The 18,408-nt window shown below is 43.8% G+C and overlaps 1 protein-coding gene across 2 annotated transcripts in view; it reads right to left on the bottom strand.

Moving 5' to 3' along the window:
- LOC133161371 (low-density lipoprotein receptor class A domain-containing protein 4-like) overlaps positions 1 to 17,883 on the bottom strand; it is a 95,804-nt gene extending 77,921 nt beyond the window's left edge. The window contains exons 1-2 of one of the 2 annotated variants that reach the window (XM_061289816.1): positions 17,723 to 17,883; positions 12,819 to 12,922 (exon numbers count right to left, since the gene is read on the bottom strand). The gene's annotated coding sequence lies outside the window, so the exon portion shown is untranslated. The remainder of the gene's footprint in view (positions 1 to 12,818; positions 12,923 to 17,722) is intronic. The other variant, XM_061289817.1, reaches the window with a different exon arrangement.
- Positions 17,884 to 18,408: the final 525 nt, after the last annotated feature.

Here is an 18,408-nt window from a genome sequence, read left to right on the forward strand (position 1 = left end):
AATAATCTTCCATTTGTACACTGCTTAAAAGACAAGTTGTGCTTTTACCCTACATTCATGGGTACACAGTGTTACCTTGTCGAACGTAAATTTAATGGATGTTCACAAAGCCATCAAATGACTCAAATTGAAACTGATGTTGCTGCAAAAAATAGCTTATTATTTGCATTTATTTCATTTTGTGATCCAACAGCTAAATCTCCCATAAAACCAAATGCGTATATGTGTGTGTGTTTATTTTAAAAATTTAATTACCTTAAACAGTAGTAAACGCTTTATTGCCCAACACGGCTAGTTAAACAGTAGGAATTCGGTGAGTTCTCTTCATCCAACAGCAGTACAAGCCTTTCGGAGTTCAACGAGAGTTGTGTTGAATAAAAGGGGCCAGTAGGTTTGTTTCAAAAAGGTACCCGTTCCGAAACGTGGTTTTGCTCAAAGTCATGCTTGTTTCCGTAAAAGATTTTGTCATCCAAGCCTCCCATGAAGTTACGTAAATGAGAGCACATTTTATTTGTTCACTATGATCCATCCATCCATCCATTATCAGTGGCGCTTGTCCCCATGGGGGTCGCGGGGGCGCTGGAGCCTATCCCAGCAGTCATCGGGCAGTCGGCGGGGGACACCCTGAACGGCAACCGGTTCTGATCTCAGGGCACACAGAGATGAACAACCATTTGCACGCGCACCTATGAGCAATTTGGAGTGCTCAATCGCCCTATCAAACATGTTTTCGGGATGAGTGAGGAAATCGGGGTCAAGTTAAAGAACTTTAACTTTTAAACCGGAGTACCCGGAGAAAACCCACGCAGGCACAGGGAGAACATTGCAAATTCCACACAGGGAGGGCTGGAAGTGGAATCGGACGTGCAACCTCTGAACTGTGGGGCAGACGTGCTAACCAGTGGTCCACCGAGCCGCCTTTCACTATGATGTGTTTTGAAATTTCATTGGTTCAATGTGACCAGAGTATTGGCAAATCTATTGGCGCCATTAAACTCTTGAGCAAAAATCCATAAATTGACTGTGTTACATTTAAAGTGGCATGATTCAAAGCGTGATGGGGAAAAAGGAGTGGTTTAGATTTTGAACCAACTTTCTTAGGCTAAGTTTCATCTCCATCTCACTCGGCACCTTGACGCAAGTCATCAAGAAGAAGTTGAGAATGTTTCACTCTTTTTGTTCAAATTCAACAGCAGCAACCTTTTAACACATTTAGAAATCTTTGAAATTTTACTTCAAACTATGAACTGTATGACAAGAACTGGATCTTATGGTTAACCTGTCGAGTCTGACTCTAAATATTTTTAATGATCAAGAACCATTTTTGCACTTTGCTCCCTGTTTATCCAGGCGCTGCATACCAAATAGTTTCGGCTTCAGATATTCATTTGCAGCCAAGACCATACTTTGGTGCGATGGTGTGTAGCTCAGCCAAGGCAGCATCATTCTGAACAAATGAATAAATCACCTTCTTAAGGATAACGATTAGATTGGCGCTCTGCTATCTCCACACGAAGGCAGCGCTACACAGGAATGTATCTTCTTGAAAAATAACCTTATAGCGCTGAAGTATAAGCGCCTGTCACACTTCAGCTTTGCTTCGGTGAGACTCGAATGCTCTGATGCCAGGCAGATTTAAGTGCAGATGTGATAGGGCCAGACAGGAAGTACAGAGAGATACTTTTGCCAGTCAACGTCAGCAGCACCGCTTTATCAAGTGCACTAAGATCTGCTGCGAGTTGGGTTCAAAATGGATAAACTGTGGTCCCTATTGAATGTGAACAGGGTAATAGAATTTGCAATTCAAATGGAGAAGAAAAGTTGAGAGGTTTTGGGATCTAGACTGATGTCAGTCATTCTTTATTATCAAATAAAATTCCAAACCTTCATACTTGTTGCGCTGTAAAGGCGTTATAAAGTCATTTGAGTTTCTGATGGTTCGAAAGTTGTGTGAAGCAATACCAAAAAGGATGCACATTCTTCTCTTTCTTTACGTTGTTCTATCGCTCTCTGTTTTACTTTCCTTGCCCTTACTTTGACAGCTATTAGCACTGGCTCTTTCAGCTATCCACTCATCTTTTATTTACCCCCATTTTCTCCTGTATACAAAAAGCCTTAAGGTTTGTGGTTGGACTTAAGAGCCTCATGGACCAAGACGTGTGTGTACAGTACATCAACACTTACATTATGACAAAAATCCAATTCCTTAACAGCTTGAGGCAAAGATACCGCACTTTTTGGGCATCACAAAGAAATAAAAAGTGTCCAGTAGAGATCTTAGTACTTGCAAGCTTGCATTAACACACATCAAAACGGTTTTTGCTTACGTTTGCACTTTAGTGCAAGTTTTTTTTTTCCCAACCAAGTTACCTGATGGATTCAGTACTTGAGTGTGCATCTTTGTTTGAAACTGTTCACTTTTGCACTGAATCTAACCAGTGTAGATTAAATGCTGTACTTTCACTATCCGTTTGTTCCATATTTTCTCTCTTAATTCAATTTAACCAGTCATTTTCTCAATTTTATCTGGTGTAATTGGTCTTTGTCTTTTTCTATTCTTCTTCTTTCTGTCATTAAACTTAATACTACAAACACCATTGTCACGCACGGAGTGTGGAAATGGAGCAGGGCGACCATGTGCAGCTTGGACCAGGGTTTATTGGAACAAACTCAAACACAAACTTGGTAAACTGACATCAATAATAGGACTGACCTGACAAGACGTGGAACAGAAAGACATGGTGACGTGACCATGACAGCAGCGATTGATCGACAAGCAACAATCGACGAGCAGTGAACCGACAATGAACAAGGGGCAGACAGGGCTTAAATACCAAGCACAAAACACGAGGCAGGTGAACGCGGTTACCTTGATTGAGGGAACACAGGAGGGGAGGGGCGACGCGAACAGAAACCATGGCAACTTAGCAAAACTGGGGACCAATCATGACAGTACCCCCCCCACAAGGGACGGCTCCCGACGACCCAAAAATCCAATCCCTCACGACAAGGGGGGGGCGGGTGGGCAGAGAGCCGCACCCGGGGGGCGGCGACAAGGGGCAGAGAGCCGCACCCGGGGGGCGGCGACTAGGGAAACCCCCTCACTCTGCGGCGACTTGGGGGACAGAACTGCACTCAGCGGAGGTCAGGGGCCCAGGGCCACACTCGCGGCACACACTGGGGGCCTGACGCGCAATCGGCAGGAACTTGGGGAACAGAACTGCACTCAGCGGAGGTCAGGGGCCCAGGGCCACACTCGCGGCACACACTGGGGGCCTGACGCGCAATCGGCAGGAACTTGGGGAACAGAACTGCACTCAGCGGAGGTCAGGGGCCCAGGGCCACACTCGCGGCACACACTGGGGGCCTGACGCGCAATCGGCAGGAACTTGGGGAACAGAACTGCACTCAGCGGAGGTCAGGGGCCCAGGGCCACACTCGCGGCACACACTGGGGGCCTGACGCGCAATTGGCAGGAACTTTGGGGGACATGAACCGCACTCCGGCGGCGACTCGGGGGACATGAACCGCACTCTGGCGGCGACTCGGGGGACATGAACCGCACTCTGGCGGCGACTCGGGGGACCTGAACCGCACTCTGGCGGCGACTCGGGGGACATGAACCGCACTCTGGCGGCGACTCGGGGGACATGAACCGCACTCTGGCGGCGACTCGGGGGACATGAACCGCACTCGGGCGGCGACTCGGGGGACATGAACCGCACTCTGGCGGCGACTCGGGGGACATGAACCGCACTCTGGCGGCGACTCGGGGGACATGAACCGCACTCTGGCGGCGACTCGGGGGACATGAACCGCACTCTGGCGGCGACTCGGGGGACATGAACCGCACTCTGGCGGCGACTTGGGGAACATGAAAAACAAACGATGACAACTCAGGGACAGAAAAACAAACGATGACAACTCAGGGACAGAACCGCGCTCGGAGGCAACTCGGGGAACAAAACCGTGCTCGGCGGGAACTTGAAAAGTCAGAGCCGCAATTGGTGGCAGTTTGAAGTCCGGTCCGCAATCAGCGGCAATTGGAAGGCGGTGCTGTGCGCAACGGCAAGAGTCAGCACGCGCTGCCGCAGTGGGGTGGGGACCATGGACGATCGTGGGTCCGGCGCAGCTGGCTTGAATCTGGTTCCGGCCGTAGGTCCTGCAACACCCCCGAAGACCGACTGGATGACGGCCGCTGGATCCGCGCCGCCTGGATTTGTGGCGGCCGCAGCGTCCGCGCCGTCGGGACAGGGTCGGGGGTCAGCCGCTGGATCCACGCCGCCTGGATTTGTGGCGGCCGTAGCATCCGTGCCGACGGGACAGGGTCGGGGGTCAGCCGCTGGATCCCACGCCGCCTGGATTTGTGGCGGCAGTAGCATCCGCGCCGACGGGACAGGCCGGGGGTCGGCCGCTGGATCCGCGCCGCCTGGATTTGTGGCGGCCGCAGCATCCGCGCCGTCCGGACAGGGTCGGCCGCTGGATCCACGCCGCCTGCATTTGTGGCGGCCGTAGCATCCGCGCCGCCGGGACAGGGTCGGGGGTCGGCCGCTGGATCCACGCCGCCTGGATTTGTGGCGGCCGTAGCATCCGCGCCGACGGGACCGGGTCGGTAGTCGGCCGCTGGATCTACGCCGCCTGGATTGGTGGCGGCCGTAGCATCCGCGCCGACGGGGCTTGGCTTGGCTTTCTTGGGCTTGGCTTTCTTGGGCTTGGCTTTCTTGGGCTTGGCTTTCTTGGGCTTGGCTTTCTTGGGCTTGGCTTTCTTGGGCTTGGCTTTCTTGGGCTTGGCTTTCTTGGGCTTGGCTTTCTTGGGCTTGGCTTTCTTGGGCTTGGCTTTCTTGGGCTTGGCTTTCTTGGGCTTGGCTTTCTTGGGCTTGGCTTTCTTGGGCTTGGCTTGGTTGCTTGGCTTGGTTGCTTGGCGTGGCTTGGTTTCTTGGCTTGGCTTGGTTTCTTGGTTTCTTGGCGTGGCTTGGTTGCTTGGCTTGGTTTCTTGGCTTGGCTTGGTTTCTTGGTTTCTTGGCTTGGCTTGGTTTCTTGGTTTCTGGGCTTGGCTTGGTTGCTTGGTTTCTTGGCTTGGCTTGGTTTCTTGGTTTCTTGGTTTCTTGGCTTGGTTTCTTGGCTTGGTTTCTTGGCTTGGTTTCTGGCTTCGCTCGGGCTTTGGCTTCGCTCGGGCTTTGGCTTCGCTCGGGTTTGGCTTCGCTCGGCTTTGGCTTCGCTGTGGCTTGGGCTTCGCTGTGGCTTGAGCTGTGGCTTGAGCTGTGGCTTGAGCTGTGGCTTGAGCTGTGGCTTGAGCTGTGGCTTGAGCTGTGGCTTGAGCTGTGGCTTGAGCTGTGGCTTGAGCTGTGGCTTGAGCTGTGGCTTGAGCTGTGGCTTGAGCTGTGGCTTGAGCTGTGGCTTGAGCTGTGGCTTGAGCTGTGGCTTGAGCTGTGGCTTGAGCTGTGGCTTGAGCTGTGGCTTGAGCTGTGGCTTGAGCTGTGGCTTGAGCTGTGGCTTGAGCTGTGGCTTGAGCTGTGGCTTGGGCTGTGGCTTGGGCTGTGGCTTGGGCTGTGGCTTCTTGGGCTTTGGCTTCTTGGGCTTTGGCTTCTTGGGCTTTGGCTTCTTGGGCTTTGGCTTCTTGGGCTTTGGCTTCTTGGGCTTTGGCTTCTTGGGTTTTGGCTTCTTGGGCTTTGGCTTCTTGGGCTTTGGCTTCTTGGGCTTTGGCTCGGCTCGGCTGTGGCTCGGCTCGGCTCGGCTCGGCTGTGGCAACGGAAACTGGTGGTGGAGGGGGGTCCAAGCGCTGGTCGCTGTGTTGGTCGGTTCATTCTGTCACGCACGGAGTGTGGAAATGGAGCAGGGCGACCATGTGCAGCTTGGACCAGGGTTTATTGGAACAAACTCAAACACAAACTTGGTAAACTGACATCAATAATAGGACTGACCTGACAAGACGTGGAACAGAAAGACATGGTCACGTCACCATGTCTTTCTGTTCCACGTCTTGTCAGGTCAGTCCTATTATTGATGTCAGTTTACCAAGTTTGTGTTTGAGTTTGTTCCAATAAACCCTGGTCCAAGCTGCACATGGTCGCCCTGCTCCATTTCCACACTCCGTGCGTGACAACCATGCTGCTTTAAATATTAGAACTGCATCAGGTTTGGAATTTTAACCATCATGCTTTGCCTCAGTGAATTTTATTTGACATTCTACTGTAAAGACCTTTGGAAATGTGTCATTCCGCTCCTTTCAAAAGAACACCAACTGCTGCAAAACATACCGAGACATTAAACAGTTTGACGTGTGCATTCAAAAGTTAAGATGGTGTCAAATTGGGTTAAGCTGTAAAGGTTACGTTGTATTTTAATTTCTTCCTGACACTGTCTAACATAAGCGTGTGCCACAAAATCAGTATGGCAGTTAAAGTCTATTTCTAATATATTGAAACCACTCTGAGTCTTTACTTTTGATCAGCTTACAGTAACTACAAGACAAACTTGTTAGTAACATGCCAAACATTAAATGAGTGCTGCTGGAACTACAATGTGAGCCCAACCAGATGTCCTTTGTACAAAGAAATCTAAAATAAAATAAAAGATACTGAAATACCGAAATGTAAAATGCTATAAAGTCGCTTCCATCACCGCTTGGCTTGTACAAACTTCATGTTGCTTGTTGAATCCCGAATATTATTATGAGCTGAAAGAAGTGTCATTACCAGCTAATGTTACTGGGGGAGGCATGAAAATCAAATTGCACCCATTGAATGTCTCCTGGTACTAAAAATGACAAAATGAAATCATGTGTTTGAACAGTGGGTGTGTTTTACATGGTAACACACAAAAAAAGGAATTGATTTGAAAAATATGCATTAGAAAATATTGAATTAAAAGGATAAAAGTTTCATTATCTTCTTCAAGACGTGCCGGTAATTCATCAGTTTAAAAAGTGTAGCGGGGAAAATAACACTATGAAACATTTGATTAAAAAGAGAAAAACCCACTATTAGCTTTCCACGGAAAAATTTAACAGCAGGCGATCAATTGGGTACAGTGCAATATTAATGAGATATTCTGCAACCAAGGAATAAATTATTTTTATGATTATTGCAGAAACTGAAGTAGCTTCTCGGTAAAATTTATACAACCCTATACTTATTCAACTCATATGAATGTAAAAAATAAAAAATCTCCACCCTGACAAATAGAGAAGCCATTCAGTTCCATTCACACCTATGGGCAATTGTCTCCAGTTAACCTGACATTCACATATTTGGACTGTGATAGGAAGCTCAACATGTACACAGAAAGTGTGAATTCAAATATTTGTTTTTCCATCCCTTCGAGCTCCCTGGGCTGCATCCAAATCATTTGATAAAACCAGAATTCATTTTACCTTTCAAGCAGGCTACTACAAGGTTGGCGTGAACATTAGCCTTGTTACTTTGGATTCATGTAACAAAAGCAATTAGTTTGTTGAATATGAATCCCTTCCCAGTTTTATGGTCATTAAACAGGAGCAATGAAGTCTCACAGTTCACAAAACCCACAGCCAGTCCATGTATAAAATTACCAGATAAAGCGAAGAAGTGGCACTCCAATTTAATTTTTTTTTTGGAGCAATTAAACATTCATGAACCAAAAACATCTTTCACAAGAGCACCTGGGAAAGATCCAATAGGACTTTTGTCAGATGCATTAATGGTGCATTCATAACGCATTGCAGTGAAATTTGGATAATAATAATTGTGTTAATGTCATATTTAAAACAACATATTCAAGTGTAATTGCATATTCTCATTCTTGCTGGGAACGCCGAACAAAATCCTTATCAGCTGCAAGATTTGCTTCGATTAATAACACACATCACCAAGTGACCCATCTTAATTTACTTCTCCCCCCACTGCAATATAAACACCCCCGATGATCATTTAGCTGTAATGGATTTTTTTGGGCACCTCTCATCGAGTGAATCATTACAAACAGCAGGTCTGCCTGTCAATTCCAGATAAATTCAATACAAACCCATTCTGGAAGTGAAAGAGAGGAAATGGCTGAAAGCTACACCTTAAACCCTCAATAAAGCAGAAATAAAACTCATACAGAGTGGCAGGTGGCCAATGCCACAGAGATGACAAGCGCCAACAGCAGTCTAGACATGTGGGCGCTTAATGCCAGAGGATTGTGGCAGTGACAGACAGAGGGGCTGAGACAGAGCATGAGATGATGAGCCTGAAGTGGCTGACAATGGGGGAAGAGAATTAAGCAGACACCGAGTGGGAGGCAGGTGAGCTCACAGGGTCTGTCTGACCTATGGCTTCTGCAAGTGAACACAATGGCTGTGTTCGTGTTTTGCCACCTGCGGGAAGTAGACTTGAAATTGCAAAACGTAGGTATCACGACTTGTGCCTTATACGGTGAAGAGGGAAGGAGATCGTCTGAATATTTCCAGATATAATCAATGAATATAACACACAACCCTTGATTAAAAAAAACAAAGAGATAATTATCTTCTATCTAAACAATCTTGTCAGCAGGATGCAGACAGAATCTCTTATTATAAAACATTCCGTAACTTTTTCTTAACTTATATCTATTATTATTATAACAATTACATATTATAATATAAATTTGCTAGAATTAAAATGCCATGACTACCTTTCTTCGGCTAATTAAAAAGCAATTCCTTCGTCTTTGTTAGCTGTTTGTGCTGTTTGCTTACATTCTGTCCATCTTCTGGGGCCTATTCATAAAACTTGACATCCCCAATCTTGTGGCAAGACAGCAAATGCAGCTCCTAACATAACATACAGAATATGCAAAGTTGAAACAGATAAATTCCTGCTTGTTATTGACTCTAATATCTCTTTGTGATCTGAGAAGAGTCCATAGCATTCTTGTGAACAAATACAATGACATCATTAAATTGTCGACATCAACTCGACTTTCATCGCATTATGTCAACTTAAAAGAATCTAAAATCCTGCAACCCTTCTTAGAAGTTAGTGAAAACATCGAAATGTTCACATTTCTCCCGGGCGGAAGCCGGCTTTCGCATATTTCACGCAGGCTTATCTCAGCAGTTTTCTGGACACAGACACAACGTTCCTGTTTGCAAGAAACACCGTAATAGAAGTGGTTGCAGTTAATGCGTTTATCATTTCTACAAGCGAAAGCCCTGAAGCAAGAAAAGTAAAACGGTAATGGGTAATGGGAGGGAGATAAAGGTGAGAGACGGAGCGAGGAAGACAAAAGAGGGAGAGAGGGAGCAGAGAGAACAAAACTATGCTGCATTGCAGCACAGCCAACAAATATGACTTTTTTGTAGGGCTGTTTAGGAGGACGCTGCCATAGTCTAGTTACACACAGGTCTTTTCCTCCGAAGCTCATCACACATGACCTTGTTGATAGAGAGAGAGGAGGACACTTGGACAGACCCATTATGACCCTGCTGTGTTTATTAATGCATTTTACCTTAACCTATGAATATGCACAGCAGTCGAAGAGCAAAGAAGAATGGGGAGAGCTATTTGTCCTTCATGGGTTATTTGTGGCTCTAAGCATGAGACTGCGGTGATAAAATGTGTTTCACTATCATCAGCGAACATTCTTGGCAGTGTGCACAATGCCATTCATTCAGTATACTTCAGTAAAGTCACATAGAGGAAAAAAGGCACTTGCAGTTTGACGAGTAATAAACACAATTTTACACTACAACAAACATCTGTAGCATATCGTAAATCACGAAACAGCGGGACAACAGAATCGCCAATGGATGACGGCACTGTGAGCCATCATTATGCTGCATTACTGAAAGAGGGAGACATTCGTAAAGATAAACACGGGGGACACTGAGGCAAGTGCTCATATAGCCGGCCAGCAGACAGAAATGTCAGTCGTCAGGTTATTGCTGTCAGTCAAAGTTCCTGCAGCAGTGTTGCGCAGTGCTTCTGTCTCACGTCGACATTTCTACTCTTCAATATCCTTTCTACCATAGCGACCATCACCTGTAATGAGGTTTCCTGCATTTGACTTCCCTCTTGCGTGCCCATATGACCTCCATCGCCACCAACGAGTATACATATTTTCATACATGCAGTATATACAAAAATGAAGTAGTGGTTGGCACATCCACATTACAGCTTCCTTCTTAATACCTTATAAGAAGAAAAATGTAGATTGCATTCTTATCAATGAAATATGCACTTCTCAAGGACTTACCGGTACAACCGTATGCAACCCACTGTGGAATTTTTGCTATAGAGATAGAGAATAATATGAAAATGCCACAAAGAATTCTATGTATTCAAGGTAGGCGGGTTTAGCGAGTGGGCCATTGGCGGCTTCACTGCTCGCGACGCCAAGTAAGCGGCATAGTCATTCCGTTCATATATAGTACGTACAAGGCTATAAAGGCTTCACTCACTTTCTTCATTGCCTTTTGATTGGAAAAATACATTCAGAAGTGGCAGAGTATGGCAATTTTTATTTTTTTTGCTTCTTTCATTTTTTTGACTCCTGATTCTAGTGGTTTTCCTTTGCTCGCCAGAGGGCAGTAATATGGGCATTGTATCATCCCAAAATGCATTGCAGACATGAAAAATATGCTGACTATGGTGTGTCAGGTTAGGTTGCTAACAAACCGGACTTTTTTTAAACTTACAGTAAATGATTATACATGTCTAACAAAGTATTTTAATAGTAGAGGTCAGTGTTTGTATTTTGAGATCCATTTGTCATGATGGGTTCCTTTGAAATCATTTGGTGGAGTACACACCATTGCAGACTCTGAAACATGGAAACTGTTCATTGATGAAATATTCTTGTGCGATACAAGGCTACTTCTCATGTGTGAAAATCACCATCTAAAATATTTTTAAAATACTAGACTTGATAGATTGGTCTATTTGATTTGCTGAAAAGAGGCATGCTTTTGTGAACCCTCAATTTGCCACCCTAACCCTACCACCATCCTCGTCCTACTCTTCACCACCACATATTACTTTCATTTTTCACTCTCATTTATTCTGCAGAGTAGCTCCTCATTGGCAATTTTCCCCGACCCTGTCATTCCATCCTCTTGCAAACCTCTTCATGGCTTTTTTTTTTTTTCTTGTTCGTCTTCTTCCACTCCAGCCCTTCAGAGAGATACATTTAAAACTCTTGCCTCTCCTTCTCTCAGGGCAGAGATCAACCTCAGCCCATTTCACACATGACAGAGTGTGTTGTACGCCACTGATGTATGTATGCTAGTAGAAGTGGCAGCACTGATGGGTGGCAACATGCAGTGATACGGAAATGAGCAGGGTGTGTAAGCAATGTGTCTTGGTGAAGGACGGCAGAGTTTCAATTGAATTTCAATGTACTGTGCCAGATCAACGTCTTGCGGTTCCATTCGTAGCCCTAACATTCTGAAATAACAACAAATCAGGAACTTTTCTTCTGATTGAACTGAAAAAAAAGCACAGAAGGGATGTGCATTTCCACCATTAAGCCAGATGCAATCGGTATGAAAAGTGCAAATATCAAGTTTAAAATCACACTTGATACGTGACTAACAGTTTCAGTTGTCCAACTGCAACGTTTATATTTTCAAGCAAACAGACAACAAAAGAATTTATCCTCTGGATTTCGCACCAGATTTATCAAAATCCAATAAAACAAGAAATCAAACTCCATTGCAGTACAATGCTTTAGAGCACCGGTGTCAAACTCAAGGCCCAGGGGCCAGATACAGCCCGCCACATCATTTCATGTGGCCCGCGAAGACAAATTGTGCATCATTACTAGAATTGCAAATTGTCTTCACTTTCAATATCTTTTATTTTTTGAAATATTTGACCAGTTTTTACCCGTCTGATTTGAAAACGAGTTATTTATCAGTTTGTTTTGTAGCTTTTACTGTATATAATATGAGGTGCTCATACATTTATTTGGGTTGACAGTCATAATGACCCTCCGAAAGAAGCTATGACTACAATGCGCCCGTGAAAAAAACGAGTTTGACACGCCTGCTTTAGAGGCTCCTATTTATGACAATTTCACTGAAAGTCCATATTCTAATCACATCTACATTGCAAATAGAGAAATGTGCTTCTGCTGTGATAGATGGCACCAACCAGCAAGTAAGTGCCAAAGCAATAGAATGAGGCAGGCAAGAGAATCTCTTGCTCCTCAGGGTCCAGTAAGGCACCATCTGCCCGGAGGCACAGGAAGCAGTGCCACCAGACAAGATAACATGTTTGTATGTTTAGTGCCATATGTTGTTCGCCCATGTATACATGCACAAACTGGCAGTGTTGACAAAGGTCTAGTCGAGCATCAGACTAGTTAAACGGGAAATCAAGTCGAACATTTTCTGTACGATATGTTCTCCGCAATCTGAATAATTTCGCTTCTAAACTGTTTGAGAGAGCTAAAAAGGTTGAGAGCGAGAGATGAAAAGGTCGTCTTTCTATCTCTCGACTGGGAGCGGGGCGAAGTGACAAAGTTTCAGGCAAGGCCAAATTCTTTTGTAAAGATTTGAGTCTATTTAACTGATCTGCTAAAACCTTAGTGAATTGCACAATTTTTTTTTTAACATCAATTTATTGCCAAGGCTGGGAACATCTCATTTTAACAATCACGAAGTCGGGAGCGAATTTTCGGGAACATATCTACACTGTTGTGTCCTAACATAAGCAAGAAAATGATTATTAGCATGGCCTAGCCGATTCATCAATGCAAATCTAGCAGGTTAAGCACAGTAAATGTTAGACGAGCGTACGTTCAGATATATTGCATTTCAATCAACATTTGTTAGGTATAGAAACGGCATAGAAAGTTGTAGCTGTAGTTCTTACGTCCATCCGTGGGAGTCAGTCTTGGTCCAGCAGTGCCAAGTTGGTTGCGGTTGACCCCTGCTGAGACGATGGAATCTTTATCAGGTCTTCTAACATCTTCAAAGCTGGAAAGATGCCACAATGTCTGTTTCAGGGCACTTTGAATACACAACCCGTGGTCTGGGTTTGCTTTTTAGGTGACAACGTAAGCCTGCTTATCGCATGTTTGCTTGTTCCAAAAGGGTTCGCAAACCCACGATAAAGCAAGATGGTGGCATTCCCTGGTGATATGTTCCTTTTGAAGTTGGGTGAGGAAACAGCATGGTGTGGAGGTCTGGCATTGGGGTCTTGGCCATGAGGAGGTTGGGTCCCCTTGAGACATTTCCATTACAGCTAATACTTTAAACTTGCCATAGCTAATCTTTGGAAAAACACATTTAGTTTTTGATCTGCAGTGACTGGGCGAACTCACTTGGCTCAGATATGCTAAGCAAGACTACTCTGTAAAATAAGTCATATGCGTGGCACCGGCTCAGAGTGAAATCAATCTCTGTCCAGACTGCAGATGCACTCAAAAGCAGAAAGGCACAATTAATATCATGTTTGTATCAGAAAACCTCAAATATTCTCATAAGATTGGTTTTTTTTTCAGTTTTCAAGATGATAAACTTTTGCAACAGACTCAAAGCAAGACACTTGACTATTTGCAGCAATGTGGGTATCAATGTGCCAGACGAGGAAGCGTCAGACTACAAGAAATATGAAATGCAAAATAAAAGAAGAGTTTGAAATGTTTTTCCTCTGGCTGTGACGGTCATTTAACACGGAAGAAACATCAATCTAATCATCCATTTTCCTCTTGACAGTATTGAACACAAAATGCAAAAATATGATAAAGCAAATTTATTTATTTTTAATCGGTTTGTATTTTAATACAATACGATTTAACAAAAACAACCATCAAGTCTTTGTAAGTCATTAGTCAATAAGTACCTTCTTGGTCAAATGAATGTGTATGTAGAAGCCATTCAATTTCATTAATAATATAGTAGAGTCACTCATGAGGTTGTGGTCCATTAGCCACACTTCCATGCAGGCAGCTTGTCTTTTCCGTCTCTAAAGTATGCGTCATGTGATTGACTGGCAAGTGGTGACCATTTTTCACTCAAGGTCTGCTCAAATGGGCTCCAGCTCCCCTAAAATGGATCAGTGCAGAGGTCTAGAAATATCTTGCTGAATGGCGTTACGTTCATACTTGCATCAGTGGCAGGTCAACCGTGTTTCCTGTTTGACCAATCCCCCTGCAGCGACAATGAGCACCTTGCTAAGGCACACTGTATTAAACCATTTCCAGCTCATGAGCCTATTTTAATCAACCGATTCTCGCTCTGGGACCCGGTCTCATTAAAATGCAGTCATATGTCACCAGAATCGGGCCACTCCTGTTCTACAGGTTGAAGAAACTGCCATGTAAGGCCAGAGCGAGACAGGCCCCTCTTTGCTATGTCTGGTCTAATTCCCGGCAAGTTCAGCAGGAGTTCAAAGTACCTTACTTTTGACATATTAAAGTATGGTCTGCACAGCACACAGTCACAGACTACATCAATAATGCACCGGGCAAAGCCAGAAAACAACCCTGCCTTCTACAACTAGTGTTGTACACACACCTACACACTAGTGAGAGATCTATAAAGGGTGCCCCGTGTGTCAGTCGTGTGCATTAAATCTCCTGGTTTATGTTGACAGTCTCCATTGTTTCATTGAATTATCACAGATGAGTTGAGAAGTATTAAGTACAGCAGCACACAATAAATCACCAAGTCTTATAAAGAAAGAAAACTGGAGATTTTTTACTAGTACTTCACAAATCAGGTGCTACAGCCATGATGCCGAATGAAAGGGGAAAACCATATTGGAGAATCCGGGTGGAAGTGATTACGTAATGAACTGGGGTATTCTTCGTGTGTCATTAAAATTGGATTAAGACTTCTGTTGAAGTGATGCTTTGACTTACGAGTTTAATTCTTTCCATGACCAAAACACTCTTAATCATCTTTCTTTTATTGATTACTATGTTCTAGCCCACAATAAAGCACCAACTAAAATGTATGTTTTTTGATAAGACAACATGCTACATACAGTACATAGTACATAATAACAGTCTATAGTAATAATATAATGAAATCACGTGTAAAAAAAAAAAAAAAAAGTTAAACTGATAAGAAAAGATCAACTCTGAACTGATTGACAGTGAATCACAAGACGCATGCAAAACTTATAGAAACACTTATAGAAAAAGTTGAATTATGCTAAAAAACGCGAAATATTGGGGAAAGCTGTGCAGCAAGCACAGAGAAAAAATGCATGTAAGATACAACACAGCTAGTTTGACTTCAGCTATTTTTCCCATAGTAACAGCAGCTGGGGAAAATCTCATCAAAGTAGAGTCATTGTCAAGGGCGTCTTTTATGCAGAATGATGAAATACAATAGGAAAATGAAACACCTGAGCCCCTGGGACTTATTGGGTAGTATTACAAAACCGTCTATCCGTTAATTTTCAATAACACTTATCCGATTCGGGTTCACGTAAAAGCTATCCATTAGACTTGGGAGATGAGCAGCATGCACCTTGGACCCTGAACCGATGACCTGTCATGGGGTACATTACAAATCTTCTGGTTGTCCATTCAAGATGTTTTCCTGTGAGGAGCTTTGTGGAATATCCGGCCAATACACGGTGGGCAGTCCTGTCAAATCATCCATCAATCATCCAGTGAGGGTGTAGGTCTTGGTAAATATTGTCAGAGTCAACTTTTTAAAGTACCATTTACGGTCGTGCAGAGTGAGTTTACTCACGTATTCACTCAAATGACCGTTTTTTTCCATTACTATGTATACACTCAGTTGAAATGTGCTAAACGACATATTCAACCGAGCGAACTGGATGTTTTGCCTCCAGCTAAGCTGTGTCCCATAAATTACATCACAATGTTTACAGTCTTTAAATGGGAGGATGCAGCACATTTTCTACTTGATGAGCCAAGGGGGTATTATGTACACCAATAGGAATAATAAGTAAGAACTAACCTGGATTATCCCTTTGGCCACAATAGGATCATAGCCAGCCATTTTAAACTAAAAATAAAGACTGATGGGTTTTGGGACTTAAAATTGTGAACTTTGATGTCAGGTGATTGAATGGGGCTCACTATCAGTGACTTGGTGTGATAAATTAAATCTTATGTTTTAATAATCCTGTGCAATGCCAATTTTTAATTCAAAATGTTCTTTCAGTGTTTTTCAGCCCCCCAAAATACACACTAACAATCGCTAAAGGCATGAAAGCACAGGAGACAGAGTGTATCTGTACACAAGCTAGACAAAGGCACACACTCTGGTGCAGGCTGGCACTCGTCTTTGCCTGTCTCGCGCCTTCTCTTCGGCAACACAATACAAGTCCCATTTGTGTGTCACATGGGCTCGGAGACAGACAAGGCGGCATTATGCACAACTGGCTGCAGATCAGGTTCTATATGTGTCTGAGTAGGACAACGGTGCTCTTGAGTGGTGTGTATAAATGTGTGTGAAGGAGTTCAGGTGAAGGCCAGCAAGCCCTGTCGAGTCTCACACACTCGCCTCAGGAGGTGAGAAGCTGCTAATTGGTAAAGGGTAAACGCACACGCATAAACACATACACTAATGAGAACTAAGATGAACAAAAAAAAAAAACAACTGACATTTAGTGAGACTTTTGCACAATGAGCCATGAAATGCATACACACAGACTACAAGACAGGAACATTAGTCTACAGTCTTTAACTTCACCACATAATGAACTTTCCTTTTCTTGATTAAATCATGTTCGATTGTTCACCCACTAGCTGTATAAGCACTAGTTTCATCAGATTCAAGTCAACCTACTAAATTTTAGAAGAACCAGGCAATTTGCATTTCCAGCACAGTTCAGATACAGCGCCACTGAGTGATGAAAAATAATTTTGAAACATTACAACAATAACACAAACAAAATGTGGGTTTATCATTTTAATATTCCATGTTTCATAAAACCTTGAAATGTAAACATGTGGATTGCACGTCTACTGTATTACAACACTGTACTGTAATTTCTATATAAAATGTCAAAGGAATACAATTATACATGAATTAATTTCTACATGAAATGCCAAAGGAATATAATTATACATAAATAAAAGATTTGCAATTTGAAATTTGTATTTTATTAAATTGCGATCATTTTGGATTTGATGAATTGCTCAGCATCAGTGAGAATTTATATTTATTCTAACGTAGCATGTGTACAAAACTTCTGTCAGGAACAGAGAAACAAATTATTGTTGGGGTTTTTATTTTTAAATAGTCTTCTTTCCAGTAGCCTACACCTGTTTGTGCACCGCATCTGTGCATTAACGCAAAAAGGTCGATCAGTCCCTGACTCCCTGGTCTAGAACGTGACAACGCTCAGAATTGAAAGTAAGAAGTCCATTCTAGCTTCTCAGTTAGCTAGATCATGAATGCACGCCAGTGCCATGGACACCTGTGTTCCTCTCCCCTGAGGGCGCTCAAAGCTCGTCCCCATCACGCAGGTCAGACAGCGGGACAACCCCGTTACCCTTGGGGGCAGTAGGAGGACGAGGACGCCTATTGGTGCGATGGCCCCGCTGTGTCGATGCAAACCTGCAGCGCTAGCATGCTTGCAGCTAACATCCTTGCTAGCTCCTCTGCAGTGATGCACGGTGCTGATCGCTTGGTAAAAGTCTGCACAGCAACTTCCACCGGCCCAAAGTCAGACCCCATACCGCGCAGCTGACTAGCACTTAGCCACACCAGTGAGCAGCGTCACCACAACACTGCTCCGATATTTAACAATGCATTGGAAGAAATCACAGTATAAAGTTTCCTTACCTGTCATTGAAAAAGTCCCGCTTTGAGGTGACCGTGCAGCTTTGTGATGCTGGATGTCAAGTTCAGCAACACTACAGTGGCTGCGAGTCAGGGAAGCAAAATCCAACCACAGCTGCCTCACTGTACATCGCACGCCGCTGGCAGCCACCTTGTTCTACGGACATTGGACGACACCTGCAGGCATCGGACATCGTTGCACGCTGTGGGTTTTCAAGAAGATCGGAGGCTGCAGAACTGGACTGAATGATTATTTTTCTTTCGGTCAAATTGAATTCGTATAAAGTAGGTAGATAACAGAAATAATATCAAAACGTAAGATAAATATATAAAGGTTACCCCCTCTGTAGAATTTTGCTTGAGTAAAAGTTTTAAAGTATACAAGCATTAGGATTTGATTTTGTGGTAACGGGTAATACGGATTGGTAACGTCAATAAATAAATAAAAATAGATTAAGGAAATGTAAGTTTGCATTTTTGTTTTTTTTAAAAAAAAGTAGGTATATGTGAACATTCTTACAGTAGATTACTCCCCAATACTCTTCTCCACATGCGCAGGTTTTATTGATATTTCAAAGAGTGCACTCAGTTTATTCCAATGATCCGAGATGGAAAATAATTCCAGGAAAAACACTTTATTTTTATTGAATGTGTGTGGGGGACCGATAAATACATAATGCTACTCTCTC

Source organism: Syngnathus typhle, linkage group LG10 (genome assembly GCF_033458585.1).
Source record: "Syngnathus typhle isolate RoL2023-S1 ecotype Sweden linkage group LG10, RoL_Styp_1.0, whole genome shotgun sequence".
Classification (NCBI taxonomy): Eukaryota; Metazoa; Chordata; class Actinopteri; order Syngnathiformes; family Syngnathidae; genus Syngnathus; species Syngnathus typhle.